This window comes from Miscanthus floridulus, chromosome 2 (genome assembly GCF_019320115.1).
Source record: "Miscanthus floridulus cultivar M001 chromosome 2, ASM1932011v1, whole genome shotgun sequence".
Classification (NCBI taxonomy): domain Eukaryota; kingdom Viridiplantae; phylum Streptophyta; class Magnoliopsida; order Poales; family Poaceae; genus Miscanthus; species Miscanthus floridulus.
Genome location: NC_089581.1, coordinates 175,333,633 through 175,342,669, shown reverse-complemented (window position 1 = coordinate 175,342,669; position 9,037 = coordinate 175,333,633).

The window sequence follows — 9,037 nt, the reverse complement described above, 5'->3', positions numbered from 1 at the left end:
TCATGACAATGGTGATGGAATGGTAATGATCAAATGCTTAAACTTGGAAAAGAAGAAAGAGAAAAACAAAAGGCTCAAGGTAAAGGTAAAATTGTAGGAGCCATTTTGTTTCGGTGATCAAGACACATAGCGAGTGTGATCACATTTAGAATAGATAGCCGTACTATTAAGAGGAGTGAAACTCGTATCGAAATGTGGTTATCAAAGTGCCACTAGATGCTCTAATTCATTGCATATGCATTTAGGATCTAGTGGAGTGCTAACACCCTTGAAAATATTTGTGAAAATATGCTAACATATGTGCACAAGGTGATACACTTGGTGGTTGGTACACATGAGCAAGGGCAAAGAAGTTTAAAGTGAAATAGAGTTGGTCGCAAAGATGATGGCGTCGGTCAAACTGACCGGACGCTGGATCACCCAGCAACCGGACGCTGAAGGGCTGCGTTCGATCGTGTTGTCGAATGGCACAGTGACTAGGGTTATGCACCTGACGCTGGTCTGTGTCCGGTAAAGCATGACCGGACACGTCCGGTCGGCAAAAGACGGTTTTGGGAGCTTACTAGAAACAACCGGACGTTGGGGTCCAGCGTCCGGTCACTTGTGCCGAAGCATCCGGTCGCTACTTAGCCATTGCGATCAGGTGGTTCCTATTGAATGGACAATGACATGTGGCTTACATTAGGTGATCGAACGCTGGGTCCAATGTCCGGTCAACATGACCGGAGCATCCGGTCAGCCCACGTTATGCCCAGTGAAGGGGTATAACGGCTCTATTTGATGGGGGCTTCTATTTAAAGCCCCATGGCCGGTTGAAGCTCACTTTCTTGTATATTTTCATTAACATAGCAACTTTGTGAGCTTAGCCAAAGACCTCCCACTCATCTCCATCATTGATCCATCATCTTTGTGAGATTAGGAGAGAATCCAAGTGCATTGCTTGAGTGATTACATCTAGAGGCACTTGGTATTTGTGTTGTGCTACGGATTTCGCTTGTTTCTCTTGGTAGTTGCCACCACCTAGATGGTTGGAGCAGCGGTGGAGGATTGGCACGAGTTGGTGATTGTTCGTGGCCATCTCCGGTGATTGTAAGGGGAGTTGTACCTTCCCCGGCGGAGTGCCAAAAGGTAACTCTAGTAAATTGCTTGTGTCATTGAGTTACCTCACTTGTGGGTCGGTTCTTGCAGTGTCCTATCGTGTGGATGAGGTTTGTGAAACACCTCTTAGCCGCCGAACCACCAAGTGTTGGTCGACACAACGGGGACTAGCGTGTTGGCAAGCACGTGAACCTCAGGAGAAAAATCGGTTGTCTCTTATTATTTGCATTCTCCCGGTGATTGGCTTAATCTTCATCTTATGATTGGTTCATCCCATACACGGTGGTATAATCATCCTACTCACTTATTTACATTCTTGCAAACTAGTTGATACAAGCTCTTTAGTGTAATTAGAATTGAGAGCTTGCTTTATCATTTACATTTATCTAGTTGAGCTCTTTAGAGTAGCAAGATTGAGAGCTCTTAGTGAGTAGTTACATAGCAAGTTTGGGTGCCTAAGTAATCATTGCAACTAGAATTGTTGGATAGATAGCTTGCAACCCTTGTAGAGCTAGAGTAAGTTTGCATTACGCTATTTGTCATACTAATCAAATTACTCTAGTTGATTTGTAGTTTTTAAATATGCTATTCACCCCCCTCTAGCCATATTAGGACCTTTCAAGTGGTATCAGAGCCATAGTCACCGTTTGATTGAAGGCTTAACAACCTTGGTGTCAAATTATGGCTCAAGTTGTATTCAACCATGTGGGGGGCAAACCACCATTCTTTGATGACACATGCTATGGTTATTGGAAGAGAAAGATGAGAATGTATCTTAGTTCAATCAATGATCAAGTATGGGAAGTGACCGAGAATGACTATGCTATCATTGATCCCGATGATCCAACCAATCACGATAAGATCAACAAGCAATACAATACAATGGCTCTCAACACCATATACAATGCCATTGATTCTAAGATGTTTGAGCACATCAAAGATTATGAAAGAGCAAATGAGGTGTGAAAGAGATTGGAGGAAACATATGAGGGCACACCGGTGGTGAAGAGTGCCAAGTTGTACATCCTCAAGGACAAGTTAACAAGTTTCAAGATGAAGGATGATGAGAGTATTCCAAAGATGTTCCATCGATTGCAAGTCATTATCAATAACTTGAAGGTATTGAGAGAGAAGATCAAGGATGATGATGTCTCCCATCGATTCTTGATGTGCTTACCTCCAAGATTTAAGATATTAAGATTGCTCATCATAAGAGTAGGATTGAAGGACATTACCCCCAACCAAGTATTAGGTGATGTCATGACACAAGAGACATACCGTGTGGAAAGGTAGGGGATGATAAGGATGACAAGAAGGAAGAAGAGGACAAGAAGAAGAAGAAGAGTATATCATTCAAGGCTAGCTCATCATCATCCAAGAACAAGGGCAAGTCCAAGAAAGAATCAAGTGACGATGATGATCTTAGTGACATTGATGATGAAGACATGGCCCTATTTGTGCGCAAGATGGGCAAATTCATGAAGAAGAAGGGCTATGGTGCAAGAAAGAGAAGAGATCACACCAAGAGCAAAGAATATGTGAGAAGATGCTATAATTGCAAGAGCCCCGATCATGTTGTAGCAAATTGTCCATACAATAGTGATAATGATAAAGATGAGAAGAAGAAGCACAAGAAAGATAAGAATGAAAAGAAAGAAAAGGAGAAGAGAATGACCTTTAAAAAGAAGAAGGGTGGAGGTTATGTGGTCACATGGGATAGTGATGGCTCTTCAGATAGTGATAGCTCTAGTGATGATGATAAGAAATCTATCAAGAGAGCACTAGCAAGCATCACCATCAACAAGAAGCTCTTCATCTTCGACACTCCATCGACATGTCTCATGGCAAAGCCTACCAAGGTAAAATATGATGAGAGTGATAATGATAAATGTGAAAGTGACTCTTGTAGGAATGATAATGATGATGATGATGAGGAGGAGTACTCCAAGGAGGAGCTCTTGGACATGTGTGAGCAAGTGCACACTTACAATGAGATGAAGAGAAAGGAATGCAAAGAATTATGCAAGAAGGTAAAATTTCTTAAGCAATCCTTTGATGAGCTCAATGCCACTCATGAGGGGCTAATGGATGCCCATGAGAAACTTGGCAAAGCTCACTCTAAGCTTGAAAAGGCTCACTCCTCTCTCATTAAGCAAGTCAAGAAGGAGGAAGCCAAGAAGGAGCAAGTGATAGTAACATGTGATGTGGGACTAACATGTGATCTTATTGATGAATCTTTTCATGAACCCATTATTGTTGCTCCCACTAACGCTTCTTGTAGCACTACAACTTCCACTTCACCTTTGAGTGATGGTCTCACTTGTGATGCCTCACTTATGGTGGAAAATGAGAACCTCAAGAAGGAGGTGAATGAGCTCACTTGTGCCTTAGGCAATGCCTATAGTAAAGAAGCCCGCTTGCTAAAGTGCTTGGGTAGCCAAAGATTTTCTCTCAATAAAGAGAGATTAGGCTATACCCCCAAGAAAGGCAAGGCAGCCTTTGTCACTCCTAAAGTTAGCTTTGTGAAGGGCAATGGTCGGGTTTACAATAGATGCAAGCAAGTTGGGCATATAGAGCAAAATTGCAAGACTAACAAGAATAAGCTACCTAATGTATCCTCAATCAAATTTAATTCTTGTTACATGCTTTATAAGGGTGCCAATGGTGTGAAGGCTAAGTTCATTGGTACACCAATTGTGGACCCAAAGAAGAAGGCTATTTGGGTACCAAAGACCTTGGTGACTAATCTACAAGGACCCAAGCAAGTTTAGGTACCTAAAAAGAATTAATCTTCTTTTGTAGGTAAATTATAAAGCCGGAGGAAGGCATTGGGTGCTTGATAGTGGGTGCACACAACACATGACCGGTGATCCAAGAATGTTCAATTCAATCAATAAAAGCAAGAGCAATGGGATTGATAGTATCACATTTGGTGACAATGGCAAAGGCAAGGTCAAAGGGTTTGGTAAGATTGTAATATCCAATGACTTGAGCATTTCCAATGTGCTACTAGTAGAGAGCTTGAACTTCAACCTTTTGTCGATAGCTCAATTGTGTAATCTTGGTTTCAAGTGCATATTTGGTGTGGATGATGTAGAGATCATAAGTGTAGATGGCTCTAACTTGATATTCAAAGGATTTAGATATGAGAATCTATACTTGATTGATTTCAATGCTAGAGAAGCTCAATTATCAATATGTTTGATCACTAAGTCTAGCATAGGTTGGTTATGGCATAGAAGGCTTGGTCATGTTGGAATAAAACAATTAAACAAATTGATTAATCATGACTTAGTTAGAGGCTTGAAAGATGTCACATTTGAGAAGGATAAGTTATGTAGTGCATGTCAAGTCGAAAAGTAAGTTGGTAATACATATCCTAAGAAGAGCATGATGAGCACATCCAAGGCATTTGAGTTGATGCACATGGACTTATTTGGACCAACCACATACAATAGCATTGGTGGAAACAAATATGGATTTGTGATTGTAGATGATTTCACTAGATACACATGGGTATTCTTTCTTGTTGAAAAGAGTGATATGTTTGCAACATTCAAATCATTTGTCAAAGGTATTCACAATGAGTTTAAAACAACAATCAAGAAAGTTAGAAATAACAATGGTAGTGAATTCAAGAACACTAGAGTTGATGAGTTATGTGATGAATTTGGAATTAGACATCAATTCTTGGCCAAGTATACTCCTCAATCAAATAGGCTAGTTGAAAGAAAGAATAGAACCTTGATTGATATGGCAAGATCAATGTTGAGTGAGTACAATATGAGTCATTCATTTTAGGCCGAAGCAATCAACACGGCTTGCTACTATAGCAACCGACTCTATTATCACCCCCATGATGGAAAAGATGCCTTATGAGCTATTGAATGGAAGAAAGCCTAACATAGCATACTTTTGAGTCTTTGGTTGTAAATGCTACATATTGAAGAAAGACACTAGATTGAGCAAGTTTGAAAAGAAATGTGATGAATGTTTCTTGCTTGGTTACTCCACTACTAGCAAAGCTTATAGAGTTTGGAATTTGGCTAGTGGTACTCTTGAGGAGGTTCATGATGTAGAGTTTGATGAAACAAATGGTTCCCAAGAGGAAGATGAGAATCTAGATGATGTAAGAGGCACTCAATTGGTCAATGCAATGAAGAATATGGACATTGGTGAGTTAAGGCCTAGAGAGGTGATTGATATTGAAGATGATAAAAACCAAGTGCTCTCTAACTCAAATGTGCAAGCTAGTGGTTCTCATGATCAAATTCAAGCAAGCACTAGTGATGGCAATGTGCAAGATCAATAAATGGCTAGTTCATCATCTCAACTAAGTGATCAATCTAATGCTAGCAATCAAGTGCAAGTGCTTCAACCAACCAATATTGCAAGAGATCATCCATTGGACACTATCATTGGTGATATTTCAAGAGGTGTGCAAACAAGATCAAGATTGGTTTCATTTTATGAGCATTTTTCTTTTGTGTCATCAATTGAACCTAAGAAGATAGATAAAGCATTGAGGGATGTTAATTGGATCAATGCTATGCATGAAGAGCTAAACAACTTCACAAGAAACTAAGTATGGAACTTAGTTGAGAGGCCTAAGGATCATAATGTGATTGGAACTAAGTGGGTCTTTCGGAACAAGCAAGATCAAGATAGGATAGTAATAAGGAACAAAACAAGATTAGTGGCTCAAGGTTACACTCAAGTTGAAGGTCTTAACTTTGGAGAAACATATGCCCTAGTTGTAAGATTAGAAGCAATTATAATCTTGCTAGCTTATGCTTATGCCAACAATATCAAGTTGTACCAAATGGATGTGAAAAGTGCATTTCTCAATGGGTACATCAATGAGCTTGTGTATGTTGAGCAACCTCCCGGTTTTGAAGATGAAAAGAAACATAACCATGTGTTCAAGTTGAGAAAGACTTTGTATGGATTGAAATAAGCACGTAGAGCATAGTATGAGAGATTAAGGGATTTCCTACTCTCTAAGGGATTCAAGATGGGAAAGATTGACACCACTCTCTTCACCAAGAAGCTTGGAAATAACTTGTTTGTAATGCAAATCTATGTTGATGATATCATCTTTGGATCAACAAATCAAGAATTTTGTGAGGAGTTTGGCAAGATGATGGCAAGTGAGTTTGAGATATCTATGATTGGAGAACTTAGTTACTTCTTTGGTCTTCAAATCAAGCAAATGAATAATGGCACATTTGTGAGTCAAGGCATGTATATCAAGGACATGCTCAAGAAGTTTGAAATGGATGAGAGTAAAGCTATTAGTACACCAATGGGGACAAGTGGAAGCTTAGATAATGATGCTAGTGGCAACATGGTGGATCAAAAGATGTATCATCTATGATTGGAAGCCTACTCTATGTGACCGCATCAAGGCCGGATGTGATGTTTAGTGTATGCATGTGTGCTAGATTTTAAGCCTCACCAAAAGAAAATCACTTGAAAGCAACAAAAAGAATATTGAGGTACTTAAAGCATACACAACATGTTGGATTATGGTATCCCAAAGGAGCAAGATTTAAGTTGATTGGATATTCGGATTCTGATTATGCAGGATGCAAAGTTAAGAGAAAGAGCATATCAGGCACATGTCAACTATTGGGAAGATCACTTGTATCTTGGTCATCAAAGAAGCAAAATAGTGTAGCACTTTCAACCACCAAAGTGGAGTACATTTCGGCCGGTAGTTGTTGTGCTCAATTACTTTGGATGAAGGCTACTTTGAGTGACTTTGGAATCAAGTTCAAGCAAGTGCCATTGCTATGTGACAATGAAAGTGCCGTAAAGCTCACCAACAACCCAGTTCAACACTCAAGAACAAAGCATATAGATGTCAGTCATCACTTCGTAAGAGATCACCAACAAAAAGGGAACATTTGCATAAAGAGTGTGGGCACTGAAGATCAACTTACCGACATATTCACCAAGCCACTTGATGAGAAGAGGTTTTGCAAGCTAAGGAATGAATTGAACATACTTGACTTCTCAAATATGTGTTGATGCACCCCCACTATATGTCATGCCTCTCCTTCGAGCAAAGCAAGATAAAGTTGATTGACATGTCATCCATCCATTGCTAAGGACTTGTTTAGTGCATCTAGTCATTCCTATCATGTCCTAGGCTCATTCATGAAAATCAAATGAATTTGATGCTTGTATGGTACCACTATTGCTTGTATGTTTGAAATGATCTAGTGGTAGCATATGACATGTTTGTGGGCGTGTAAACCTAGTGTTTGATTTAGAAAATAAGCTATAAGTGTTTAACTCAACATGGTACAAGATAACCCTTATTTGAAAGTATGAAGAAGCTTGTCCTTGGATCAAACCGAGTTAAATATCTTTTGCAAGTAATCTAGATTGAACCAAATTAGGAAAATGATCCTCATTTCACATGGTTTCACCTCAACCTATCCATAATTTGAGCTCACCTTTTGTTCTAATTGTTGATAAAGGGGGAGAGAAACAAAGATATAAGTGATAGGGGCGTATTTGACATAAGGGGAGAGATATGATAAAGAAAATGGATCAATTAAAATTTTGATCATACAAGTAGGGGGAGCAAGCTCATAAACCTGTATGATGCATTTGAATGAACATTTCATATATTTGCTTTCATGTTACAAGTTCTTAATTTCAATATCCATGCTTGTGTGGTGTATGCTAGTTATAGGTTTGAATGATGAAATGAAAAACTAGCATGCATAGGCTAAAGTAACTAGACTCATGCTCACATTATGAAAACTAGACCCTTGCTTTTAATGTTGATCTTATGGGGTATTCTAGTTTTTGTGTATGTCTAGTTACTAATGATGCTAAGGATGGTATATTGGTGCACTCCGATTGGTATCACGCTTTAAAGGTCCATCTCTTATACCTTAGCATCATTTGGTAGAAATTGACTCCTATATTTCCTATCTAAACATATGTGTAAGCTACAATCCAAACTCTTAGCACATATATAGGGGGAGCAATTACTACCATTTGGAGTTCATGAAACTTGTCCATATTCTTTTACACATGGTAGATATGCTTGGGCAAGCAACATGAATTCAATTAAATCTCAATTCATATCTTTGTGAAAGGGTTGTCATCAATTACCAAAAAGGGGGAAATTAAAAGCTCTAGTTTGGTTTTGGTTAATTGATGAAACCCTAAGTGCTAACCTAGTTTATCAAAGTAATTATGAGATAGGTAGCACTACTCCAAGTGATGAAGCAATGACGAAGATCATGACAATGGTGATGGCATGGTGATGATCAAATGCTTAAACTTGGAAAAGAAGAAAGAGAAAAACAAAAGGCTCAAGGTAAAGGTAAAATTGTAGGAGACATTTTGTTTCGGTGATCAAGACACTTAGCGAGTGTGATTACATTTAGGATAGATAACCGTACTATTAAGAGGAGTGAAACTCGTATTGAAATGCGGTTATCAAAGTGCCACTAGATGCTCTAATTCATTGCATATGCATTTAGGATCTAGTGTAGTGCTAACACCCTTGAAAATATTTATGAAAATATGCTAACATATGTGCATAAGGTGATACACTTGGTGGTTGGTACACATGAGCAAGGGTGAAGAAGTTTGAAGTGAAATGGAGTTGGTCGCAAAGATGCTGGCGTCGATCAAACTGACCGGACGCTGGATCACCTAGCGACCGGACGCTGAAGGGCTATGTCCAGTCGTGTTGTCGAATGGCACAGTGACTAGGGTTAAGCACCTGATGCTGGTCTGTGTTCGGTCAAGCATGACCGGACGCGTCTGGTTGGCAAAAGACGATTTTGGGAGCTTACTGGAAATGGCTGGACGCTGGGGTCCAGCGTTCGGTCACTTATGCCAGAGCGTCCAGTCGCTACTTAGCTGTTACAATTGGGTGGTTCTTGTTGAATGGACAATGACACGTGGC